Here is a 27,996-nt window from a genome sequence, read left to right as displayed (position 1 = left end):
CTACATGTAGAAATCTGGATATTGCCTTTCATTGTTGGTGTCTGTGTTTTCTCTGTCCCCTGAAAGCCAGTTTCCAGTTACTATGAGGCTGCCGTTTAGCATGGTCACTGCTCTTCTTGATTGCTAACAAACACATCTACAACTTTGAGGTTAGATTGTTGACGGGTTCATCATTTAAGTCACAGTTGGTCAAATCAAAGCCTGGTACCAGATCACTAGAACTTAAGAGATGTCCAAAGTGAGTTGACAAGAATGCTGCCTATGGCTGTTCATTTCAAATGTTTTCTATACCCAGATTCTCCAGGGCCAGGTTTTTTTTAAATCTCATACCAGCCCCACTGCTGTGTTTTAAATCTTAGATTATTCTGCATTCTATCATAATAAACTCTTCAACTGTTTAGAATGGCATAAACTGTTGAAAGGATGACTGCAAAAAGTTTCAATCAATATCTGCAACTCCTAGAGTATTTGGTCTATGAGATGAGTGGCATTAGTTAATCATACATAGTCCATATCGAGCTTATATTTCCAAGGCTCCAGGACAGTTGTGGTGACAGACAGAGAACATTATCCTTGGATACCAGAAAAATTTCAACAGAAAATTGCTCTCTGTAATTGTTGTGTTACAATGGATATTCTGGGAAATCAACCTTTGCAATGCTTTGTAGATACAAAGCTCTGTACATGGAAGAAGCTATCATCTTCTGAGTCCATTTTGAAGAATAATCGAAATTGAGACCATTATGAATTTCTTTAATACAAATTGTATTCTGATGCAGTCCATATTTCAATATCAAGTGTTCCAGCCCATTGAACTCATGTGTGTATGTGTGAATGCAAAGTCTTTTGCTGACTTGAATCAGAAACTTCCAGAAAGCCATAGCTTCTGTTCTATGGCAATCTGCACGTATTTGGGACTGAAGAATATAATTCACCACAAACACTTGTTGAAGGATACCATCATTGACCGCCTGTTTTTGAATTGTCAATTTAAGTCTCTAGGAACGTGGTTCATTTCAAATAAAGCCTGCATTTCTAAGCCGAAACTAAGCCAGAGAGGCTTTGGCTCTGAAGTTACCTGGATTCCAGAGTGCACTGTCCCCAAGTTGCTGGTGCCTGAAAATATCTTTGATATTATTTGCAGAAAGCAATCAAGACTTGCTGTGGAACATCTTAGCTAATGTCAACTTCTTCTTCTTTTTTTTTTTTCTTTTGGTTTTCCGAGACAAGGTTTCTCTGTAGCTTTGGTGCCTGTCCTGGAACTAGCTCTTGTAGACCAGGCTGGCCTCGAACTCCCAGAGATCCGCCTGCCTCTGCCTCCCGAGTGCTGGGATTAAAGGTGTGCACCACCACCGCCCAGCTAACGTCAACTTCTTTACACATATAGGCTACAAAATGTTGGTGGGACTTGGAATAATTGAGACACTTCACTCATAGCAAAAGCTGTATCCAGGTCTTTAATCAATAGATTCTGTCATATATATTCCATTGTTCTATACACAGAACCTGTAGGACAGGCTGATGTACAAGGAAAACCTGCAAACTAGGTGCTCCTGTATTTCGGTTGTCCTTGGTCATGAAGAAAACCTCATGACAGGACCAAACTTTTTAGCTGTTTAAAGGAATTTTCACACTGATATATAATATTCATGAGTTGTAACCCAACCACTAGTGAATAAGGAGCCCTCTTTCTCCACATCCTCGACAGCATCTGTCGTTTCTTCACTCTATGATAGCTAGCCTCATTGATATGAAATGTAATCTCAAGGCCATTTTAATTTTCATTTTTCCCATGGTCAGTGATGTTAAACAATTTTTAAAATATTTTATTTAGCAAACCAATTTTTGACAAAAGCATAAACCATACATTGGAAAAAGTAATAGGTCAGGGACCTACTTAAGATAAAACCAAATACTACTGTTCTGTTAAAGGAATAAAGCAATAAAATACTTCATAAAGATTTTCTGCTATATTCATAGATCAGTGCCTTATTCAACCATCATCAAAGTTGCTTTCTTCACCAACACATGGGAATAAATATGGAGACTCACAGCCAGACAATATACAGAGGGTAATAGTGCCATCCAAGCCCTCCTCTCAGAGTTAAATATCCTATGTGGAAGAAGAGGCAGAAATGGTGTAAAAGCTAGAGTGGATGGAGGCTATCAAGGAATCCAAGCCTTCCAGACACAACTGGCTGGCACACGTATGGACTCACAGTGACTGTGATGGCGTGTCCAGGGCCTGCATGAATCTGCACCAAATGGGGTCTTAGAGCTGAAAGAAGTGGACAGATCCCCCCATCTCTAACCCAGAAATTATCTCCAATTATAGCCATTTGCAAATAAAAAGTTTGTTTTTGCCAAGAGAGTTTCACTGGGAAAAAACAAAACAAAACACTTTTAAGGGTAGACCCCACGCCCAACAGAAGATGACCAACACAAAACAAACTCAAAGGCTTGTTGTTGTTTTTAATTATTATTATCTTTTAAATTTTAACATTACAGGTTCTTTGGATATATATTATAGTTTCCAGTTTGGCTTTTTCATGGGACTCTTGTGTGTGTCTCTGCATTTATATGCATTTCTTGCATTTTTCTGTGGTTCTTCTTCTTGTTTAGATGTTCTGTCATATGCTGATGTTTTGGCTTTCTATTTATCTTGTTTATAGTGCTATTATTTCTTAGATGCCTGCTTGTTTTCTAAGGATAGACATAAAGGATATGGCTATAAATGGAAGGAATTGGGAGAGGTAGGGGAGAGGAAACCATAACCAGAATAGATTGTGTGAAAATAAATCTGTGTTCAGCGAAAGGAAAGAAAAAGACATTTTCCACAAAACCTTTCTTGTACAAAACGAAGTGTAGAATAAATAAAAATTTAAGATGGGAAATATTTTTATTTTAATTTGGCTATCCTTATTAGTGTGTGATTCTCATATTTCTCAGGTTGATAGGTTGAAATAGCCAACAGTATTGTTCATGGTAATGGCTTGATGCCCATGGATTCCGGTTACCTTCCATGGAAAATAGAGGTTTTTGGTACAAACCAGAACAGATGACAGAATTATGAATGTTTGTTCCATTTCTATATCTACCTGACATTTCATCTTTTCTCAGAATTAATGCTACTTTGCATTTAAACAGCTAATGAATATTCCAACATTGTGCATGGATGCTGATCAACAGAAAAAGCTTAGCAAATATGTATACTTGAAATCGATGAGCCTGGGACTCATAATGGACCTCTTAGTCATTCTCCTTAGAGCTAGCTCCAGTAGGCTTTCCTTGTCAGGACATTTTGTAAACTCTTGGGGCAGGACACCGTTGTGTTTTCCTAGAACTCCTTTATTTTACCCTATTATGCAATTCATTAAGTTTGCCTTGCTTGGCTTACAGTCTTACTCTCCACTAGATTCTAAGTTCCTGGAAAAAAAAAATGTGTTCTTGAGAGCACACAACATAATTTTGGTATATAACAAGTGCTCAAAAACTGTGAGTTCAATTTGGGTAATTCTGAGTAATTTTATTTTCAAAATATTCACACCAGAGAACTGTACTGTGGATGCATGTGAAGTAAGCTAGAACGAGTGGAAACTTTTAAGTACTGCATCACACTGCACTTGGCATCCAACTGGCTCAGCGCACTGCAGCAGTATGCATGGGTGCTTTGTGAGGCTTGTCACTATTGGATCATGTTTGCCACCAGAGAGTGAGATCTTCACTTCACGGGTCCATTCTAAAGACAATAACATGAAATGTGACCTCTTGTCAAAGGAAGTTTTGGCTGAGTATAGGTACAAAGCTTAAGATAACAACATATGGCTATTTATTAGAAATATCTATTTCTCCCTCCCTTGAAGGCTTTCTAATAATGATCCAAGAATCCACAAAGAACGTATGTGTTTAAAATGCTACAAATTGTACACAAAACTTTCACAAGCAAAACCAAAAGCATGGAAGAACTAAAGAGTCCCAACAAGAATAACTGCACTTCTTGAATTCTCAGAAAAGAAGGGTTTACTCATTTAACTGGGGTTTGTAGCAACTATCTACAGTTTCCAGAGAAGGCTGGAAAGACAGTCAAGAAGTTCAGAGTAGCATTTACTTGTTATGCTAGTGAAGATTATCTATGAATATAACCCTCTATTTATGATAGGGTAAAAAAGCAGATTATTGATGTCATACCTATTCAATTCTATCTCTTATCTAAAAGCATTTGTGCTGCTCAGTTCTCATAAATAAATTGGCCTTGAGCTCAGTAGGCTGTCTCATTTGTGCCTCTAAGGTCCTTAATGTCTGGACTGGAGAACAGAAACTATTAGAAGCTGTAGGCCAATCACTGATACGGCAAATGGCCAAATGGTATTTAGAGAAGGTGTTGGAAAAACTTTGGTCTAACAACAAGGAGGGATGGTATGCCTGAAGAAAGGCAGGGCTCTTAAGATTTGCAGGTAGCAAAAAACTATGGATGTGAATAATTGCTATTTAAAATGAGGATTTGGGGGGAATTTGGAAAGTCTTATTCTGTAATGTGCAAAACAATTTCAGTGTTCATGTGAACTGTGATAAGGGGATAAAGCAGGGCATCGATCTCTTTTGGGCGAAAGAAAACTCACCCCTTTTTGTGTGTACTACATCCACCAGAACATTAATGTGTATATTATATCTACCTGACACATCGGGTTGCCTACTGGGAGGTGCAACATTGCTCAGGCTGGTGTGACAGAAATGTTTGTAGAATGACTCTTATCAAGAAATTGTACTTGTGGATTCTTACTGAACTTACTGATTCTTCCTGTCAAATAACTAAAATATATGGTGAGTAAATGAACATGCTTAAACATCAGAAAAAGTCCTGTTCTGAACAAGCCGAGGGCAAGCGAAATGCACCATCACTCTTAATTGAATTGTATTTTGTGAAACCAAATGCTCCCGTGATGTACTATCATCATTAATTTAGCAATTCAGAATGAGTCTATTATCTTGTGATTTCCGGTTCTCATGTTTGCTATTCCCTCCCGCCAGCACTTCTTAGTGTACCTTTTTAGGCCTACTTTTCAGTTTTTCAGCTGACATCCCAGTGATCTTTGAGTTATACAGTCCATCATTTTCCTCTCCTCTTCTGCACAGGTCACTAAGAGATTAAGGCCGTTCTTTCTACAGGACTCCTGTTTGCCATCAAATTTTTAGTCTCTACTTTTATGCCTCCCAGGATCTTGTTCTACATATTGAATTTCTTTGTTTTAACATTATTTCTAAATTTGTCTCATTCAATTTTTTTCTCCTTTTATTATGCTTTGATGTTGGATTTCCCTCTGTGTGTTGTGAATACCATTGATTAATAAAGAATCTGCTTTGGGCCTATTGCAGCACAGAATAGGTCAAGGCAGGAATTCCAAGCAGATGGATGTAGATAGAGAATAGGCAGAGTCAATGAGAAACCATGTAGCCTCTGCAGGAGACAGACGCCAGACACTGGATGGAAACTTACTGGTAGGCCACAGCCATGTGACAATACACAAATTAATAGAAATAGGTTAATTTAAGATATAAGAACTAGCCAGAAATGTGCATAAGCTAATAGTCCAAGCAGTGTTTTAATCAATACAGTTTCTGTTTGGTTATTTTGAGTCTGAGTGGCTAGGAACGAACAAGCAACCTACAACTACAATGCTTGACGAAGTCTTCAAGAAAAAAGGATTAATCTAAAATTTCTGGGATCATAAATGTTTTGTATATTGGGTATTTTGAGAAGTTTGTGTACATCTAGGTTGACTTCCCTTTGGTTCAGTAAAGCAGCAGGAATCTCAGATGAATTGAAATTGGTGTGAACTTCTGGGGCCACTAGACTTGTTAACCTGACAGAAGCTAAAATCAACTTGGAGACAGACCTCTGAGCATTTCTTCTGGGAATTCATTTGATTATACTCACTGAAGTGGAAAGACCTGCCCACTGTGGGTGGGACCATACACTGGACAGGAAGATTATGGACTGTAGGTGATGAAGAAGTTGTGTGCTGGGTGAATTCTTTTCTTCTGACTGTCGATGCAATTTGACCAGGTGCTTCAATGACCTTCTGCTTTGAATTCCCTGCTGTGATAAATTGTACCCATAATTATGTGATGAAATAACCCCCTCCTGGAAATAATCAAATTAAGAGCGCAAATCAACAAAATAGAAACAAAGGAAACAATACAAAGAATCAATGAAATAAAAAGTTGGTTCTTTTTGAAAAATCAACAAAATAGATAAACCTTTATCCAAACTAACACACACACACACACACACACACACACACACACACACACACACACACAGAGAGAGAGAGAGAGAGAGAGAGAGGGAGAGAGAGAGAGAGAGAGAGAGAATATCTAAATTAACAAAATCAGATATAAAAAGGGGTATTGGGAGCAGTGAGACCCCAGATCCTGAATTTCTTGTAATCCCCTGATCTGAGTGCCTACAGCTGCTCTGAGCATGAGACCTTCAGGAGTTCCTGATGGCAGGAGAGTGGTTTCTGGTGGGTTTGGCTGGGGCGTGGCTATCTCTATATAATCTGTCCCTGAACACAATAAAGGGGGCATTCTTGGGGAATTCAAGGATGACCCGTGTTGCTGTCTCTCTGTCTGTGTGTGTCTGTATATTTTAACCTCCAGCCCCCTTGCCCGAAGCTAGTGAACTGGGTGCCAGTGCACAGAGTTAACCAGACATGACAAGAGACATGGAGGAAATCCAGAGAATCATCTGGTTATAAATAGAAAACCTGTATTCCCCAAAACTGGAAAACTTAAAGGAAATGGACAACTTTCTGGATAAATATCACTTACCAAAATTAAATCAAGACCAGATAAGCAAATTAAATAGACCTATAACTGGTAAAGGAATAGAAATAGTCATCAAAGGTCCTCAGCCAAAACCAGCCAGGGACCAGATGGTTTCAGCCCAGATTCTACAAAATTTCAAAGAAGAACTAATACCCAATACTTCTCAAATTGTTCCACACAATATAAACAGAAGAAATATTGTGAAACTGTGTTTATGAGACTATAATTACCCTGATACCCCAAACACACAAAGACATTACTCAGAAAAGAATTACAGACCAATCTCATTCATGAACATTGATGCAAAAATACTCAATAAAATACTGGCAACCCGAATCCAAGAACACATCAGAAAAATCATCCACCATGACCAAGTAGGCTTCATCCCAGAGATGCAGGGATGGTTCAACATATGAAAATCTGTAAATGTAATCTACCGTATAAACAAACTGAAAAATAAAACTACATGATCATCTCAGGAGCTGCTGAAAAGGCCTTCAACAAAATACAACATCCCTTCATGACAAAGTTCTTGGAGAAAATAAGGATACAAGGAATAGACCTAAACATAATAAAGGCAATATACAGCAAGTCAACAACCAACATCAAACTAAATGGAGAGAAGCTAAAAATGTCCCATTGAAATCAGGAACAAGACAAGGTTGTTCACACTCTCCATATCTATTCAATATAGTACATGAGGTTCTAGCTAGAGCAATAAGATAGCAAAAGAACATCAAGGGGATACAAATTTGAAAAGAAGAAGTCAAACTTTTGTTATTTGCTGATGATATGATAGTTTACATAAGCGACCCCAAAACTTATACCAAAGAACTTCTACAACTCATAAGCACCTTCAGTAATGTAGCAGGATACAAGATTAACTCGAAGTCAGTAGCCATCCTTTACACAAATGATAAATGGGCTGAGAAAGAAATCAGAGAAACATCACCTTTCAACGTAGCCACAAATAACATAAAATATCTTGGAGTAATTCTACCCAAACAAACAGAAGACCTGTATGACAAGAACTTTAAAATTTCAAGGAAAGAATTTGAAGAAGACACCAGAAAATGGAAAGATCTCCCAAGCTCTTGAATAGGTAGAATTAACACAGTAAAAATGACAATCTTGCCAAAAGCAATCTACAGATTCAATGCGATGCTCATCAAAATCTCAACATAATTCTTCACAGACTTCAAAAGAACAATACTCAACTTCATGTGGAAAAGCAAAAACACCCAGGTTAGCCAAAACAATCCAGTACAATAAAGGAACTTCTGGAGGCATCACAATCCCTGACTTCAAACTCTACTACAGAGCTACAGTGCTGAAAACAGCTTGGTGTTGGCATTAAAACTGACAGGAAGACCAATGGAATGGAACTGAAGGCCTGGATATCAGTCCACACACCAACAAATGCCTGATTTTGACAAAGAAGTAAAAAATATAAAATTGAAAAAAGAAAGCATATTCAACAAATGGTACTGGCATGACTGGATATCAACATGTAGAAGAATGAAAATAGATCCATATCTATCGCTATGCACAAAACTCAAATCCAAATGGATCAAAGACCTCAACATAAAACCAATCACACTGAACCTCATAGAAGAGAAAGTGGGAATTACATTTGAATACATTGGCACAGGAGACCACTTCCTAAATATAACCTTAGTAGCACAGACACTGAGAGAAACAATTAATAAATGGGACCTCCTGAAACTGAGAAGTTTCTATAAAGCAAGGGACATGGTCAACAAGACAAAATGGTAGCCTACAGAATAAGAAAATATCTTCACCACTCCACATCAGACAGAGGGCTGATCTCAAAAATATGCAAAGAACTCAAAAAAATAGATAACCAAAAGAATAAATAATCCAATAAAAAATGGAGTACAGACCTAAACAGAGAACTCTCAACAGAGGAATCTAAAATGTCTGAAAGACACTTAAGGAAATGCTCAATATCCTTCTCTATTAGGGAAATGTAAATCAAAACAACTCTGAGATTTCATCTTACACCTGTAAGAATGGCCAAGATTAAAAACACTGCTGATAACTTATGCTGAAGAGATTGTAGGGCAAGGGGAATACTCCTCCATTCCTGTTGGGAGTGCATATTGGTGCAGTCCCTTTGTAAATCAATATGGTGATTTCTCAGAAATTTAAGAAACAATCTACCTCAAGACCCAGCGATACCACTTTTGGATATATACCCAAAGGATGCTCAGTCATACCACAAAAACACGTGTTCAGCTATGTTCATAGCAGCATTATTTGTCATAACCAGAACCTGGAAACAAGCTAACTGCCCCTCTTTAATAGATAAAGAAGATGTGATAAATTTATACAATGGAATATATGCAGCGGAAAAAAATAATGACATCTTGAAATTTGTAGGCAAACGGATATATCTAGAAAACATCATATTGAGTGAGGTAACCCAGACCCAGAAAGATAAATATATACTCACTCATAGGTGTCTTTTAGACATTAAGCAAAGAAAAACCAGCATACTATTCACAATCCCAGAGAACCTAGATAACAATGAGGACCCTAAGAGAGACATACAGGGAAGTAGAAACAGATAAGATCTCTTGAGTAAATTGGGAGCATGGTGATCATTGGAGAGTGTAGAAGGGAAGGAGGAAAGAAAGGGAGGGGAGTAGAGAAAAATACATAGCTCAATAAAAACAATTAAAATAGAAATAACCTCTCCTTCCTTAAGTTGTTTTTATTATTCAAATTGGATAGCTTTTTGGCATCAAAGACCCACAGAGCCTTGGAACAAATTTCACCTAGTGCTGTTTCCCCTGAGAAGCTCAGATGATTGCTTTCTTTTGATATTCTTCACAATTCAGTGTCTTTACTGTTTGACATTAAAAAACTTCTTATCCGAGGTGCACAAAAGTTATTATGTAAATTGATGTTGAACACTGTCAATCCTGTCAATCCTTGCTTTCCTGATATAGGTAAATTTTTTAAAAAAGTGAAACAATGATTCACTGAGCCCAAATGGGTGCATAATTTGATTTTTGTCAGAAGTTACTTACAAGAAGAGAGCCGATTAATTTAAGACTGGCTCTCATCTGAAGTTCCCATATACGGTAGAGATACATACTATTTTCTCCCCAAGTTAAATGCTATTGAACAGAGGAAAACCTAGTTGACATTGGAGAGCTTGCTTTGAAGATTGGCCCACAAAAGAGGGAGTGACACTTTAGGGATGAACTGACTCATGCTCCCAGTCCTGACTAAGAGCTATTAGTCTTCCATTTTCAGAAAGCTGTTAACATTGACAAAGACATTCAGCATAATTATGCATATTGGGTAACGCAATCCAATAAGAGGATAACTCCACGGGAGCATCCTGTTACTGTTATTCAGAGAGTTGGAAACTTGCCTTGCTCTCATCATCATGGGGCATTTTTTCCAGTCTGCAGCAGCCCTCCAGCTGGGGTTTACCTTTTGCCAGATATAAGCCAGAATCTATCGCTTCTTGCTCTGCTTATATCTTATCAATAAACCCAACACTTGCAATCAAACCATACTCTGGGGCACCTCTTCTCTGATTAATTCTTTCACTCTTCTTGTTTCCCTAAACATTTTCACTGTGACATTTGTATTCTACACAGATGGTCAGTAGTGTTATACAGACTCATGTATTTCCAAATGCTTGCCCCAACCTCCTGTGGCATCTCACAGTTATCAGGGATTGCCCATCTATTCACACCACACTCACCTCTAGGTCAGATCAAGGGAATCTTCGGGCTGCTAATTTCTGGACCAACTGCTTTGGAAGATTTTTCTCTTCTTTATTTAAGATCCTCATCATACATGAATGCAATTTTTAACTTCTGTCACTCCACGCCATTCTACCTTAAAACTCCAGGGTATACATTTATTGAAATGTATATTTTATGTTGTCACATATTAACTGATTAGCATAGCAATTATTTTTATGATTTGATTCTTTAGTATCAACCTTAGCTCATGTACCGTTCCTATAGCTACTTCAAAACCTTCCTTTCAAGACCCAATGATTTAATCTCTTTATTCTGAACTACTCTAAACAAATGTTTTGTGTTTGGTACACACACACACACACACACACACACACACACACACACACCCGCCTGGAATAGCTATTTTGATTCTCAGTTACTTAGATTCAGTATGTGGGGCAAACTCTTCTAAATCTTCTTCCTAAATCAATGATGTCCTTCCTTTTATATCTTCTTCTTAAAGTCACATTTGTAATTTACCAAGTATTTAGAATTATAACCAAGAAGTTCTGTTTACAGACTGCTCATTTCCCTGTTAGGAAGTTCAAGCATTGGATTTGGAAGGCAAGTCAGTGGGTAAGACCCTTTGCTATAACAAGTGTAAGAACCCAAGTTCGAATCCCTAGCTCTATCACCCACATTACAATAAATAAACAAACAATAAATAAAGTGCCAGGCGTAGCAGTACATTCCAATAACCTCAGCATTAGGGGATGGCAATGGGTAGATCCCATAAGCTTGCTGCCCGGTCAGTGTAGCCCAAATATCCAAACTCATTCAGTCAGAGACTCGTTTTTATGAGAATAAGGCAAAGTGATAAGGGAAGACACCCTCCTTCCTCTTCTGGCCTCTACATGTGTGTTCACAGGCACACACACCTACATTTGCATGTGTGCTCACTTAAGTCTTCTTCTGATGTCTCCTCCTGCCTTATATTTTTCTCTTCACCCAGCCTTATCCCTTCCTGTCTCTACCTCCTTCATGTTGGAATTAAAGGTGTGACTCCCAAGTACTGGGATTAAAGGTGTGAGTCACTGACTCTATTTCTCTTTTGTATTGGCTCAATCCAGTGTAGCCCAGGGTGGCCTTGAACTCACAAAGGTCCATCTGCCTCTGCCTCCACACCTTGTATTAAAGGTGTGTGCCACCGCGGCCTGGTCTCTATGGCTAACTAGTGGATAGATCCACACTCTGATCTTCTGGCAAGCTTTATTTGTTAGAATCATAAACAAAATATCACCACATTCCTGTATGTTGCTTTTATCGTATTAAGGCATATCTCTTGTATCTCTAGTCTCTCCGGAACTTTTGTCATGAATAGAAGTCAGATTTTAATAAAAGTCTTTTATGCATTTGTAGATAAAAATCATGCAATATCTGTTCTTTAGTCTATATGTGTGATTTATGTGTGTTGACCAATCCCTATATCTCTGGGATGAAGTTGATTTGATTATTCCAGTAATCTTTTAACTTATTTCAGTAAAGAGTTCTTAAATACAGGTTGCAAATATTTTATTTAGAACTTTTATGTCTAGAAATATCTTATTTAGAAATCTTGTGTTCACCAAAGATAATGTCCTAAAATTTTTTGTTTTTTGTTTGTTGGTTGTCTCATTTTAGTATCAGAATAATACTGACTTCCTAAAAATAATTTGTAAAGATTTCTTCCTTTTCTATTTTGAAAACAGTTTGAGTCATGTTGATATTCGTTCTTCTTTGGTAGTCTGACAGAATTCTGCATTGAACCCACCCGTCCATGGTTAGGTTTTATTGGGAGATTTTAATAACTACTTACTTCTATCTCACTGGACCTTATAGGTTGATTTAAATTATTTACTTCATTTTGACTTAACTTTAGTGGGTTGTCTGTGCCAAGAAATTCATCCATTCACTTTAGGTTTTGCAGTTTGGTGGAACACACATTTTTAAAGTATGTTCTTGGGATTCTCTGCATTTCCTCCATATCTATTATAATATTTCCCTTTTCACCTCTAATTTAAATTTTGGACTGTCTCTTCCCTTTAATTCGCTTGACTGAAGTTTGTCGAGCATGCTAACCTTTTCAAAGTACCAACTATTTGATTCATTACATTTTTCTTTAAAGATTTTTCCATATAAATATTTTGATCATGTTTTCCCTTCCTCTAACTTCTCTCAAATTCTCCTCACTTCCCTACCCACTCAATTTCATGTTCTCTTTCTCTTTTTTCCATTTCTATTTCATTCACTTCATCCTAGATTTTGATTTTCTCTTCCCACCTATGTTTTTTGGGAGTTGATTGTTCTTATTTCTCTAAGGCCTTCATGAGCACAATTAGGTTATTAGCTTGAGATTTCTCATTTTTTAAAATGTAGACACATAGTGCTATAAATTTTCTGCTCATGACTGCTTTAATTTTGTTAAGTTGTGCTTTCATTTTTTTATTCAATTCTAGGAATTTAAAAATTTTGCTTTTGTTTTCGTCCCTCACTATTTTGGTCAGCAGTACTGTTTACTTGTGTAATTTGTGTACTCCATTCATGTCTTTTCTTTCATTGTTGTCATCCAGCTTTGAACCTGTGGAATTCTTTCAGACTAATGTGGTTTGATGGTCCAAGACCCCCCTGAAAGGTTACCATGAATACCCCCAAAATAATTTGCCCAATAAACAGTAGGAAGTAGTTTGGAGAGAACTATGCCCAAATTCCCAAATATTGTTTATAAATGATTGTTTACATTTAAAGAAGGATATGCTATAGAGATTTGCATTGGTATGGGTCTTGGTTTATTGATACAAATTTAAGGTCGATTTTGTTATACTGTGTATATATATATGTATATATACATATATTTCTGTTCTTGATTAAGGTATTGTGTTTGTGCAGCTTATTTAAAAGTGTAATATATAATTATGAAATATAGGTTAATAGAGAATCATTTATAATAGACAAGCTTCTAGTCATGTTAGTTAGATTTTCTAGATATATAGAGATATACTTCAGTTAGACAGGTAATCTTCAAATCTTTCAAAGACCTTCAAAATATGGAATTTGAAATGTTTTAATAACTTAGGACTTTTCATGACAATGAGACATATCTGCTCCTGGCAGAGTGGGTGCCTGAACTGGTCTTCCCTTGTAACCAGATTGATGACCACCCTAATTGTCATCATGGAACCTTCATCCAGTAAAGAATCAGATGCACAGATCAACTTAGCACTGGGCTGAGCTTTGGGAGTCCAGTCAAAGAGAGGGAGGAGGATTATATGAGCAAAGGGGTCAAGACCATGATGGGGAAATGCACAGAGACAGCTGACCCTACTCAATGAGTCTGGACTGACAGCTGGGGAACCTGTGTAGGACCAAACTAGGCCCTCTGAATGTGGGTGACATTTCTGTGGTGGGAGGTCTGTGGTGCCACTGTTAATGGGACCAGGACTTATCCCTAGTGTATGAACTGGCTTTTTGTAGCCCATTCCCTATGGAGGGATTCCTTGCTCAGCCTTGATACAAGGGGCATGAGTATGCCTCAGCTTGATATGGCAGACTTTATCTCCCCTGGCAGGCCTTACTCTTTCTGACAAGAGGATGAGAGGTTGAATGGGGGGGAAGGTAGAGGGGACAAGAGGAGAGAAGGTAGAGGGAGCTGTGGTTGGATGGTAAAATAAAAAAAAAACGTTTAAAGATAAAAAAGGAAGAAAAAGAGGCCATAAATTTGAAAGGAGGGGTATATGGAAGCAATTGGAGGGAAGAAAGGAAGAGATGATGTAAATATATTGTAATACCAAAAATTAAAAAAAGGATTAAAAAGATGCCTTAAGAAGACTGGGTAGAGAAGCAACAATTCCAAGCCCTAACTGCAAAATATACAGTCAAGGGTGAAACCGTCATGAGACACATATGCAGGAGTGGAGAGTAAGTCATAGAGTGTGAGAGGCAAAGTGAACACGTGTGGGGGTTAATTTGAATTGAATGGTGCAGCTCTCAGATGCTTCTGACTCTTGCAACAGGTCAGGATCAGTGGGAGCAGTTGGTCTCTGCATTTCATACGCTTGTGGCCTATGATGGGGTGGGGGAAGTTGTAAGTCTTTCTGACTCCTGGACTCTCTCTACCTCACCTCTTTACCTGCAGGCACAGTGTAGTATTTCTCTTAAGGCTTCTATTGCTCTCCCTAAGGAATTTTGATTTGGTCAGAGTGGGGCCAGTGACCTTCCAGCTGGGCTCCAATCCTTAGCTTTGCCACCCACTGTTCTATGGAAACACAGCCCTACCTCTCCCCACCTCCACTCTCACTTAGTATTAATTTCTAGTCCCATGTTCCACACAATACTGTATATTTTCCTTCTGCATACTTTGAGGACTTCCCTTGTGGCTCTCTTTCTTAGTTGTCACTGTCTTCCTCTCCAGTGAGGACGTAGTAGCAGTGAGAAAGAAAAAAAAAGAAGATCCAGATGCTAAGGTGTTTCTATATTTTGTTAGTAATGATAGTGAAACAGGAAAAAAACACATGACACCAGTGATATGATGCATATATCACACATGATATATGATGCATACAGGTAGTAGAAATGGTCGGATAATAATGAGATTTCATAATCTTTCATATCACATAGTTCCAAACTACTTATTTAACAAGACTATCTCATTAAGTACAGTTTTATCTATAGTGTTATGCTGTGCACTGGAGCTCCAGATCTGCTCATTCCGCATATCTGCTACTTTATACTCTGAGGTCTGCACCTCCCCATTTCCTGTATCCTAACCATACTCTCATCAGCTGCGCCAACTCACTCCCTATCACGACAGCTGTGATAAGAAGATAGGTATTGGGAACTCCAGTACACTGTTGGCGGGATGTAGGCTGGTGAAGCCTTTACAGAAAAGCGAACAGAGTTTCTTAAGGAATTAAAAATTAGAATTGCCATATGACTCAGTAGTCTGTCTTGTGAGTATATAGCGAAGGAGGTTATATCCTTACCTCCTAAAATATCTGCCCTCTCCAGCTCATTGCAGCACTATCCACAAAAGCCAAGCCATGGAAACAATCCAAAAGTCGCTTGAGAACAAATATGTAAATAATGTTTGATATATATACAATGAGGACTTATTTTTAATGCAATATATTATAATTTATTGTATCAAACCCTATACTATAATGGGCCTTTTAGCAGTTAGTATTTCTATAGGAAATCATATTTTGGGAGGGACAGTGGGTCAACCCTAGGAGCACTGACAGTCTAAGGAAAAGAATGATTGTCAAGCTCCGGCTACTGGTCCACAGCTAAATGGAAAAATATGTATACGATGAATATATTTTATATTTCTGTAAGTTGTACCATTGCTATAGGCAAACTGGACACAGATTTGAACTTATCAGAAAATATATAACTATCAAATACATCTAAAGTAAATTCAATTAGTAATATAATTCCAGTTTTGTGGCAAAATTGTGATTATAATACTGCAATTACTACAGTTTCATTTAAATTATAATTAAAATGTGTCACGGCCAAAGGAGCTATGTTCATCACTGAGACTTGGTCTCTTAGGGGTTTTATTTTTGTGAGAAGACATCATGACTAGGGCAGCTCTTATAAGGAAAACATTTAATTGCTTATAGTTTTAGAGGTTCAGTCCATTATTAGAGCAGGGAGCATGGTGGCATGCAGGCAGATGTGTTGCTGTAGCTGTAGCTGTAGCTGTAGCTGTAGCTGTAGCTGAGGGTCCTACATCTCGCAGGCAATAGGAAGTTGACTAAGACACTGGGCAATATCCTGAGCGTAGGAAACCTCAAAGCCTGCCACCACAGTGGCACACTTCCTCCAGCAAGGCCACACCCACTCCAACAAAGCTACCCCTCCTAATAGTGCCACTCCCTATGGGATTATAGGGGCCAATCACATTCAAACGACCACCCTAGAAAGGAGGATAATGGTAGATAGAGATACAAGACTCTGGGTTCACTTCAAGAATGAACAATTTTTGTTTTTTTCCGCTGCAGATTATATTATTTATCTAAAAACTAGAGGTAGCAGTGGAAGGAGAACTTGATCAAACAGAATCTTTCGCCCTTCCCCCATCTGAGTTTTTTTCCATACTTCCCTGCCCTTTGGCTTTGTTTTGCCTTGGAGGACAGTTTTCCACAGTCATGGGTCACATCTGGGTCAGGGTTTGTGCTTGAGAAAGAACTACAGAGCATCTAGATCACAACAGCTCCCCCCATTCTGACTTTATGGCATTGATAATATAAGCAGCTTTATCTTGGATAATAAATCTTCTCTGGACTCTCTGGGTACAGAAATAGGCTAATAAAAAGAGTAACTACTAAATTTATTAGGATTTTAGTAATTTGATCATGTGAACTATTATATGGATTGAGACTTTGTAAGGTGCTTGGTAATTCACCTGCAAACTGTTGGCTAAACTGTTGACAATGTTCAAATAAATGTAATTGCTCAAGGTCTTCAGTTGTGTTGAGACCATACTCCAGCGAGATGGTTCTTAATCAGTTTTCTTGGATATTTAGATTTATTATAAGGGAAGGTTGTTTTAATGTCATAAAAGTAGAGTTGAAGGTGTTAATACATTGAGTAATTCAAGAAGTACATGAAATAAGGTACAAGGACTCAGTGAAATGAAAAGAAGTTTGGTAACTGGGGTAAGAAATAGAAGTGGTATGACAGTTTACGTACAGTTGGAATCCAGGAAAAGGTCCCTCTTTTGTTACCAGGTTGTTGTCTTCTGGTGTCAGTTCACTGTTTTGCTTTACTATTGGAATCCAGAGGAAGCCTATAGGAAAGTGCAGACATGAAGTCCCAGCTCCAGTTTATGAAGGGAATGGGACCTAGGTGAATGGTTCCTTGAGGGAGTTTATATAAAACCATGAGTTTGAATAGAACACCTTATTTCTTGGGATGCTTTTCTGCAGGTGTTAGGGTACAATTGAGAGGGAACATTTTTAAAATTTAAAGTATAAGTTGCTGTGGTAGCTTGTAAGAAAATTGCCCGCAGAGGGAGTGGCACTATTAGGAGGTGTGACCTTGTTGGAGTAGGTGTGATCTTATTGGAGAAAGTGTGTCACTGCGGCAGGCTTTGAGGTCTCATATAAATGCTCAAGCCACACCTAGAGGGTCAGTCTACTTCCTGTTGCCTGCATATCAGTGTGTAGCAGCTCCTTCTCCAGCACCATGTCTGCCTGCACACCACTATGCTCTCCAGGATGATTATAAAGGACCGAACCTCTGAAACTGTAAGCTGCCACCTCAATTAAATGTTTTTCTTCATAAGAGTTGTTGTGGTCATGGTGTTTCTTTGCAGCAACAAGTTGCTTTGGCTTGTTACTTCTGAGTAGTTAATTGTTACCACCTCCATTTTGTTTATATATTTAATTATTTTAGGAATAAATGAGTTTGTTCAAGTTTGATTTATCTTTGGGGGTTAGAGAAAACACCACAAGAGATACAAATTTCCCAAAGTTGATGAAAGGAAATAAAAGTTTTATTGGTATATGCAGCATTGCTGTTTGTTTTAATCTGTTTTGAGATCCTCACAACAGAAAGAGGAGTCAATAAGTGTCTGTAAACAGCTCAATCAGACTCATAGGCTTAAGTGGCAGCAAAAATAGGGCTTGAAAAGTTGTCAGTCTAATGAGAAAAAGGGGCTTTTATCTATAATAATTTGAATTATTTTGTAAAGCCTTACTAGCTGGTTCTTATAACTGTTACCAAGGGTAGATTAATAACTTATAAGAACTTCATAAATTTAAATAGTGATTTAATATAAATATACTAAACTTAAACTTTTAATATTATATATATTATCTTTAAGTCTTAACTTTATATACCTTTAATCACTTAACCAACCAACACCCTCAAAACTTCTATAAAATTTTTCCTTTCCATTCTGGGAACATACATTCATTTTAACTTTTATTACAACTTCCCAAACCATACATGTATGTATGTATGTATGTATGTATGCATTTAAGTTTAGACCTGGACATACCATCCATCCATTTAAACCAATGGTTCTCAACTTTCCTAATCCTGTGACCCTTTAATACAGTTCTTCATGTTGTGGTGATTTCAGACCATAAAATTATTTTGTTGTTACTTCATAACTGTAATTTTGCTACCATTATGAATTATAAATATCTGATATGCAGGATATCTGATATGCAACCCTCAAAGGGGTCTTGACCCACAGGTTGGGAACTACTGATATAAACCTTTATATATAAATCATTTTTCATTAAAAAAAATCTTCAATAGGGGAAGGCCAGTTCATGCACCCTCTCCACTATTGCTAGGAGTCTTTTGCTGTTGTTGTTTTGCTTTTGTTTTATAAGACAGGGTTTCTCTGTAGCTTTGGAACCTGTCCTGAACCAGCTCTTGTGGATCAGGATGGCCTCAAACTCATAGAGATCCATCTGCTTCTGCCTCCCAAGTACTGGGGTTAAAGGCACACACCACCACCCCCTGGCTTGCTAGGAGTCTTAACTGGGGATTCCTTACCTTGTGGATTCCTGGGAATTTTTCTGGCACCAGGTTAGGAGCCCATAATGGCTCCCTCTATCAAGATATATCTTCCAAGTATTCTCCCACTCCATCCCTCCCCCAACTCGACCACGCCATTCTCTCATGTTTTCATCCTTTATCCCTTCACCTCTACTGCCCCCACCTCCACCCCCAGTTTACCTAGGAGATCTCATCTATTTTCCCTTCCCAGGGCAATCCATACATCCTTCTCAAGGTCCTCCTTATTACCTAGATTCTCTGGAGCTGTGGATTGTAGTCTGCTTTACATCTAGTAATTAAATTGGTGACGACCCTAACTATCATCATAGAGCCTTCATCCAGTAACTGATGGAACCAGATGCAGAGATCCACAGCCAAGCATCAAGCTGAACTCTGGGAATCCAGTCGAAGAGAGGGAGAAGGGATTACATGAGCAAGGCGCGGGGTCAAGATCAGGATGCGGGGGTGGGGGGTGGGGGGTGGGAAATCTATTGAGACAGCTGAACCAACTCTAGATCAACAGCTGTGGAGCCTGTATGGGATTGAATTAGGCCCTCTGCATGTGGGAGACAGTTGTGTAGCCTGATTTATTTGAGGGGCCCCAGGATCTATCCCTGGTGCATGAGATGGCTTTTTGTAGCCCATTCCCTGTGGGTGGGATGCCTTGCTCAGCCTTGATGCAGGGGGGAGCGGCTTGGTTTTGCCTCAGTTTAATGAGCTTGGCCTTGTTGACTCCCCATGGGAAGCCTTATCCTTTCTGAGGAGTGGATGTAGGATGGCCTGGGGGGGGGGGGAAGAAAGGGGTGGGGTGAAAGGGAGAACTGCGGTTGGAATGTAAAGTGAATAAAAAAATTAATATTTCATATCCATTTAACCTTTTTATTTACTGTTTTTCCCTTAATATCATGGGGCATAGGTGTTTGATCATTGAAATTAGTCATTAAAAAAGTAAGTGTTTTTTTTTTTAAAGTACCAATAGAGCATAAAGGAATAGTAAAAAGCAATTTTTAAGTCTGTTATAACAGTGTGGTAATTTCAAATGTTTTTTTTTTCTTTCAAATCTGTTTATGAGCTTACTTATCACAGTAGGAGTCCTGTTAGCTCTGGGAAAAGGCAAGGTCTTATTTTTACATTTAGAACATTTAGAGGCCTTACAGGAACTTGCCTTTTCATAAGTCAACAAAACAAATAAGATGGCAGCAATCTGTTTACTATCTGGTTCCTGGCAGGCAACTTAAATGTGTTTCCCCGGACTCCAAAGCAACAACAACATGCCAAATGCTGAAGGATTTCACAGGACTTAATGCACCTTGCTCTTGTTTCTGTTTTGCAGTTGTTTTCCATTTTCTGCCAATTCTCAGGATCTCAAACCCTTCTCCAGAAAGCAGGAACTAGTCTCAGTACTAGTGCCTAAACTTTGATCCAAGTCACCCTCATCATTTTTGACCTCTCTTAAACTCAACACGTGATTAAGTAAAGAGACACAATGTTTTTAGACACTTTCCGAATTCTCCATGTTTTTGGATTCTAATGGGTCATGAATCAGTGTGTTCCCCAAGCTTACACACTATTTGTCCAAACCTAGACTGATATGCATTTTGAGTAGATGAGCATCCATCAAGCCCCACGTTAGCACTGCTTTCCAGGGCCAGTGCAGCCATAGGTACCACAGGGACCTCCTGGGAAGGCAGTAATACTAGACAGAGACAAAAGGCTCTGGGGTCACTTCAAGAATGAATAACTCAATATACTGCCCATACCTCCTCTCTCTTCCTATCCCATACAGCTTACATCCAGATCCCCCCACCCCCTGTCTCCCTCCCTCCCTCCCTTCTTTGGCTGCATAGCGCCTCCCTGCTCAGCCTGCTGGGGTGCTGGGACCGAACCCAAACCGGGAGGACAAAGGGATGGCAGGTAGCTCCTTTGTTCCCATAGCCTGCCCGCAGCGAGCAGGGTGGGCCCTTTGTTCGCGAGCTAACCAAGCAGCGGAGTTTCGATCTGGGCCCCAAGTGAAACATCATTGTGGAGAAACATCTCTGGGGAGTGACATCACTGGGCAAGAAGACCTGATCCTGTAAAAGAAGATCCAAAGGGGAGTATTGGGAGGAAGAGATAGGCAGATGCCAATGCAGGAATTCTCCCAACAATCTGAAAAACAACATGAAACCACCAGAAGCCAGTGACCTCACAACAGGAGGACATGAACAGCTTAATCAAGAAGAAGTAGAAAAAACTATCTTCATGAAAGTGATTGACACCCTTAAACAGCATATAAAAAACGCCCTTATAGAAATGGATGAGAAGTATAACAGAAAGTTCGAGGAATTGAGTAAATCAGTGAATGATACCCTAGGAAACCAAGGAAAAACAATCAAGCAGATAATGGAAACAGTTCATGACTTGAAAACTGAAATGGAGGCAAAGAAGAAAACACAAACAGAGGGCCGGCTGGACATGGAAAATCTAGGTAAACGAATAGAGACTACAGAATCAAGCATAACCAGCAGAATACAAGAGATAGAAGAAAGAATCTCAGATTCTGAGAATAACATAGAGAAAATAAACACTCTGATCAAAGAAAACAGCAAGTCCAACAAACTCTCATCACAAAACATTCAGGAAATATGGGACACAATAAAAAGACCAAACCTAAGAATAATTGGAGTAGAAGAAGGAGAAGTGCAGCTCAACGGTCCAGAAAATATACTTAATAAAATTATAGAAGAAAACTTTCCCAACCTGAAGACAGATGTACCTATGAAGGTTCAAGAAGCATACAGAACACCAAATAGGCTGGATCAAAAGAAAACATCCCCTCGCCATATAATAATCAAAACACAAAATATACAGAATAAAGAAAGAATATTAAGAGCCGCAAAGGAAAAAGGCCAAGTTACTTATAAAGGTAAACCTATCAGACTTACACCTGACTTCTCTATGGAAACCATGAAAGCCAGAAGGTCCTGGATAGATGTACTCCAAAAACTAAGAGACCACGGATGCAAGCCCAGACTACTATATACAGCCAAACTTTCATTCACTATAAATGGAGAAAACAAAATTTTCCAGGATAAAAACAAATTTAAACAATACGTAGCCACAAATCCAGCCTTACAGAAAATAATAGAAGGAAAATCACTAACCAAGGAGTCCAACAATGACCACAATAAATCAGACATCTAGAGACCCTTCACCAGCGCAAATCAAAGAAGGAAAACACACAAACCCTACTACTAAAAAAGTGACCGGAGTTAACAACCACTGGTCATTAATATCACTTAATATCAATGGGCTCAACTCACCTATAAAAAGGCACAGGCTAAGAGATTGGATAAGAAAACAGGATCCAACATTCTGCTGTCTACAAGAAACACACCTCAACCACAAAGACAGGCACATACTCAGAGTAAAGGGCTGGGAAAAGGCTTATCAAGCAAATGGACCTAAGAAACAAGCAGGTGTGGCCATACTAATTTCTAACAAAGTTGACTTCAAACTTAAATCAATCAGAAGAGATGGAGAGGGACATTTTATACTCATAACAGGAACAATTCATCAGGAAGAAGTCTCAATCCTGAATATCTATGCCCCTAATATAAAAGCACCCACGTACGTAAAAGAAACATTACTAAAACTCAAGGCAGCCATCAAACCACACACACTAATAGTAGGAGACTTCAACACTCCTCTCTCACCAATGGACAGGTCAATCAGACAGAAACCTAACAGAGAAATTAGAGAATTAATGGGGGTAATGAAGCAAATGGACTTAACAGACATCTATAGATTATTCCACCCAAAGAGGAAAGAATATACCTTCTTCTCTGCAGCTCATGGAACCTTCTCGAAAATTGACCACATACTTGGTAACAAAGCTAACTTACACAGTTACAAAAAAAATATTAGTAACCAACTGTGTCTTATCAGATCACCATGGATTAAAGTTAGAATTCAACAACAATGCTACCCCCAGAAAGCCTACAAACTCATGGAAACTGAACAGTCAACTACTGAACCATACCTGGATTAAGGAAGAAATTAAGAAAGAAATTAAAGTCTTCCTTGAATTCAATGAAAATAAAGAAACAACATACTCGAACTTATGGGACACTATGAAAGCAGTCCTGAGAGGAAAGTTCATAGCATTAAGTGCCCACCTAAAGAAAACAGAGAAAGCACATATTGGAGACTTAACAGCCCACCTGAAAGCTCTAGAAAAAAAAGAAGCAGACTCACCTAGGAGGAGTAGAAGACTGGAAATAATCAAACTGAGGACTGAAATCAACAAAATAGAAACACAGAAAACAATCCAAAGAATCAATGAAACAAAAAGCTGGTTCCTGGAGAAAATCAACAAGATTGATAAACCCCTATCCAAACTAATCAAACGACAGAGAGAGAACACGCAAATTAATAAGATCAGAAATGAAAAGGGGGACATAACCACAGACACAGAGGAAATTCAGAGAGTCATTAGATCTTACTACAAAAGCCTGTATGCCACAAAACTGGAAAATGTAAAAGAAATGGACACTATTTTAGATAAACACCATTTACCAAAATTAAACCAGGACCAGGTGAACAATCTAAACAGACCTGTCTGTCGCAAAGAATTAGAAGCTGTTATCAAAAACCTCCCTACCAAAAAAAGCCCAGGACCAGATGGTTTCAATGCAGAATTCTACCAGAACTTCCAAGAAGACCTAATACCTATACTCCTTAATGTATTCCACAATATAGAAACAGAAGGGTCATGACCAAATTCCTTTTATGAAGCCACAGTTACTCTGATACCAAAACCACTCAAAGACTCAACCAGGAAAGAGAACTACAGGCCAATCTCACTCATGAATATCGACGCAAAAATCCTCAACAAAATACTGGCAAATCGAATCCAAGAACACATATGAAAAATTATCCATTATGATCAAGTAGGCTTCATTCCTGAGATGCAGGGCTGGTTCAACATACGAAAATCTATCAATGTAATCCAGCATATAAATAAACTGAAAGAAAAAAACCATATGATCATTTCATTAGATGCTGAAAAGGCATTTGACAAAATTCAACATCCATTTATGTTAAAAGTCTTGGAGAGATTAGGGATACAAGGGTCATACCTAAATATAATAAAAGCTATATACAGCAAGCCGACAGCTAACATCAAATTAAACGGAGAGAAACTCAAAGCCATCCCACTTAACTCAGGAACATGACAAGGCTGTCCACTCTCGCCATACCTCTTCAATATAGTGCTTGAAGTTCTAGCAATAGCAATAAGACAACATAATGGGATCAAGGGGATTTGACTTGGAAAGGAAGAAGTTAAACTTTCGTTATTTGCAGATGATATGATAGTGTACTTAAGCGACCCCCAAAACTCTACCAAAGAACTTTTACAGCTGATAAACAGCTTTAGTAATGTGGCAGGATACAAGATCAACTCCAAAAAATCAGTCGCCTTCTTATACACAAAGGATATGGAAGCAGAGAGGGAAATCAGAGAAGCTTCACCATTCACAATAGCCACAAACAGCATAAAATATCTTGGGGTAAATCTAACCAAGGAAGTGAAAGATCTATTTGACAAGAACTTTAAGGTATTGAAGAAAGAAATTGAAGAGGATACCAAAAAATGGATGGACCTCCCTTGCTCTTGGATTGGGAGGATCAACATAGTAAAAATGGCAATTCTACCAAAGGCAATTTATAGATTCAATGCAATCCCCATCAAGGTCCCATCAAAATTCTTCACAGATCTTGAGAGGACAATAATCAACTTTATATGGAAAAACAAAAAATCCAGGATAGCCAAAACAATCCTATACAATAAAGGATCTTCTGGAGGCATTACCATCCCTGACTTCAAACTCTATTACAGAGCTACAGTAATGAAAACAGTGTGGTACTGGCATAAAAACAGAGAAGTCGACCAATGGAATCGTATAGAAGACCCGGATTTTATCCCACAAACTTATGAACACCTCATTTTTGATAAAGGAGCTAAAAGTATACAATGGAAGAAAGAAAGCATCTTCAACAAATGGTGCTGGCACAACTGGATGTCATCCTGTAGAAGAATGAAAATAGACCCATATCTATCACCGTGCACAAAACTCACGTCCAAATGGATTAAAGACCTCAATATCAGCCCGAACACACTGAACCTGATTGAAGAGAAAGTGGGATATACCCTACAACAGATGGGCACAGGAGATCACTTCCTATGTATAACCCCAGAAGCACAGACATTAAGGGCAACATTGAATAAATGGGACCTACTTAAACTGAGAAGCTTCTGTAAAGCAAAGGACATTGTCACTAAGACACAAAGGCAACCTACTGACTGGGAGAAGATCTTCACCAACCCCGCAACAGACAAAGGTCTGATCTCCAAAATATATAGAGAACTCAAGAAACTAGACTGCAAAAGGCTAATTAACCCAATTAAAAATGGGGCACTGATCTGAACAGAGAATTCTCAACAGAAGAAGTTCAAATGGCCAAAAGACACTTAAGGTCGTGCTCAACTTCCTTAGCAATCAGGGAAATGCAAATCAAAACAACTTTGAGATATCATCTTACACCTGTCAGAATGGCTCAAGTCAAAAACACCAAGGATAACCTTTGCTGGAGAGGCTGTGGAGGAAGGGGTACCCTCATCCATTGCTGGTGGGAATGCAATCTTGTGCAACCACTGTGGAAGTCAGTGTTTCGGTTTCTCAGGAAATTCGGGATCAACTTACCCTTGGACCCAGCAATACCACTCCTGGGAATATACCCAAGAGATGCTCTATCATATGACAAAAGCATTTGTTCAACTATGTTCATAGCAGTACTATTTGTAATAGCCAGAACCTGGAAACAACCTAGATGCCCTTCAAAGGAAGAATGGATGAAGAAAGTATGGAATATATACACGCTAGAGTACTACGCTGCAGTAAAAAACAATGACTTCTCGAATTTTGCATGCAAATGGATGGAAATAGAAAACACTATCCTGAGTGAGGTGTCCCAGACCCAAAAAGATGAACATGGGATGTACTCGCTTATAATTGGTTTCTAGCCATAAATAAGGGCCACGGAGTCTACAATAGGTGAACCTAAAGAAGCTAAGTAAGAAGGTGAACCCAAGGAAAAACATATAGTTATCCTCTTGGCTAAGGGAAGTAGACCAAATTGCCGGGGAGAAAATTGGGATCTTGGGGGTGGGGTGGGATGGGGGTAAGGGGAGATGGGGAGAGAAAAGGTAGAAGGGGAGGAGGGGGGACTTGGGGAAACAGGAGAATTGGAATAAAGGAAAGGTGGATAGGAGAGCACGGAACCACAATTCTTAGGTAAGGGAGCCACTTTAGGGTGGGCAAGAGACTTGACCCTAGAGGGGCTCCCAAGTGCCCAAGATGAGGTTCCCAGATAGTTTTTTGGGCAGCTGAGGATTGGGAACCTGAAATGACCCTATCCTAGAGCAATACTGACGAATATCTTGCATATCATCATAGAATCTTCATCTGTTGATGGATGGAGATAGAGACAGAGACCCACACTGGAACACTGGACTGAACTCCCAAGGTCCCAATGAGGAGCAGAAGGAGGGAGAACGTGAGCAAAGAATTCGGGACCACGAGGCGTGCACCCACCCACTGAGACAGTGGAGCTGATCTACTGGGAGCTCACCAAGGCCAGCTGGACTGTGACCGAAAAAGCATGGGATAAAACCGGACTCTCTGAACATGGCGAACAATGAGGGCTGATGAGATGCCAAGGACAATGGCATGGGGTTTTGATCCTACTTAATGTGCTGGCTTTGTGGGAGCCTAGCCAGTTTGGATGTTCACCTTCCCAGATATGGACGGAGGGGGTGTACCTAGGACTTACCACAGGCCAGGGAACCCGGACTGCTCTGTGGACTGGAGAGGGAGGGGGAGAGGAGTGGGGGGAGGGGGAGAAGGGTGGGAGGAGGGGGAGAAGGGTGGGAGGAGGGGGAGGGAAATGGGAGGCTGGGAGGAGGTGGAAACTTGATTTTTGTTTATGTTTTTTTTTCTTCTTTTCTCAATAAAAGAAAAAAAGAATGAATAACTCCAGTCCGAAGAGCAGTCAGGGTTCCCTGCCCTGGGGAGGGGGAGGGAAAAGGGAGGCAGGGAGGAGGCGGAAATTTTTAATCAAAAAAAAGGTTTCCATAATAAAATATGATTCAAAGAAATGAATGAATGACTCTTATTTTTTCCAATGTTGCTTGTGTACTGTTTAGCTAGACACCAGAGACAGCATTAAAGCAGAACTTGATCAAGCAGTATCTTTGGTTACCTTGTCTGAATTCTTCCTTTTGTGACTCCTGCCCTTGTGGCCTCACTTTATACTGTAAGATATTCCTCTTATGCCTTATTTCATTCCTACAGTTCCCCACAGTTAGGGGGCCAAGAAACCCAGAAACCTGAGAGCTGTTCCTACTGTTGGATTCTGAGCTGATTAGTGTTTTTGTCAATTTGAGATCAACTGTAGTCGCCTGGGAATACTCCACCTGACTGGCCCAGATGTAAGTCTGTGAGAAAGTTTTCTTTGTTATGGTTGATGTGTGAGATGCAGCTCTGTTCAGATGGTTCTGATTATATGAAGAAGCAAGTTGATCAAGTCAGTAAGCAGTATCCCTCCACGATTTCTGCTTCAGTTCCTACCTCCAGGTTCTGGCCTTGAGTTCCTGTACAGACTTCTCTCCTTGATGGATGTGACCTGAGGTATGGAAATCAAATGAAATTCTTTTTCAAGTTCTTATGGTCTTGGTGTTTATCACAGCACTAGGAAACAAACTAGAAAGGGCCCTTACCTTCAGAGGTGGACACAGTGGTCATGGTGTCCAGGATTAAGGTGAACTGGTGGTGCAGGTGCT

The 27,996-nt window shown here is 39.1% G+C and overlaps 1 pseudogene; it reads right to left on the bottom strand.

The window, feature by feature from the left end:
* Positions 1 to 27,958, bottom strand: LOC121461442 (annotated as a pseudogene).
* Positions 27,959 to 27,996: the final 38 nt, after the last annotated feature.

Source organism: Microtus oregoni, unplaced genomic scaffold, assembly GCF_018167655.1.
Source record: "Microtus oregoni isolate MIOR12 unplaced genomic scaffold, Mior012 000022F_ref0000154, whole genome shotgun sequence".
NCBI classification, from domain to species: domain Eukaryota; kingdom Metazoa; phylum Chordata; class Mammalia; order Rodentia; family Cricetidae; genus Microtus; species Microtus oregoni.
This window is presented reverse-complemented; position numbering and strand designations above follow the sequence as displayed.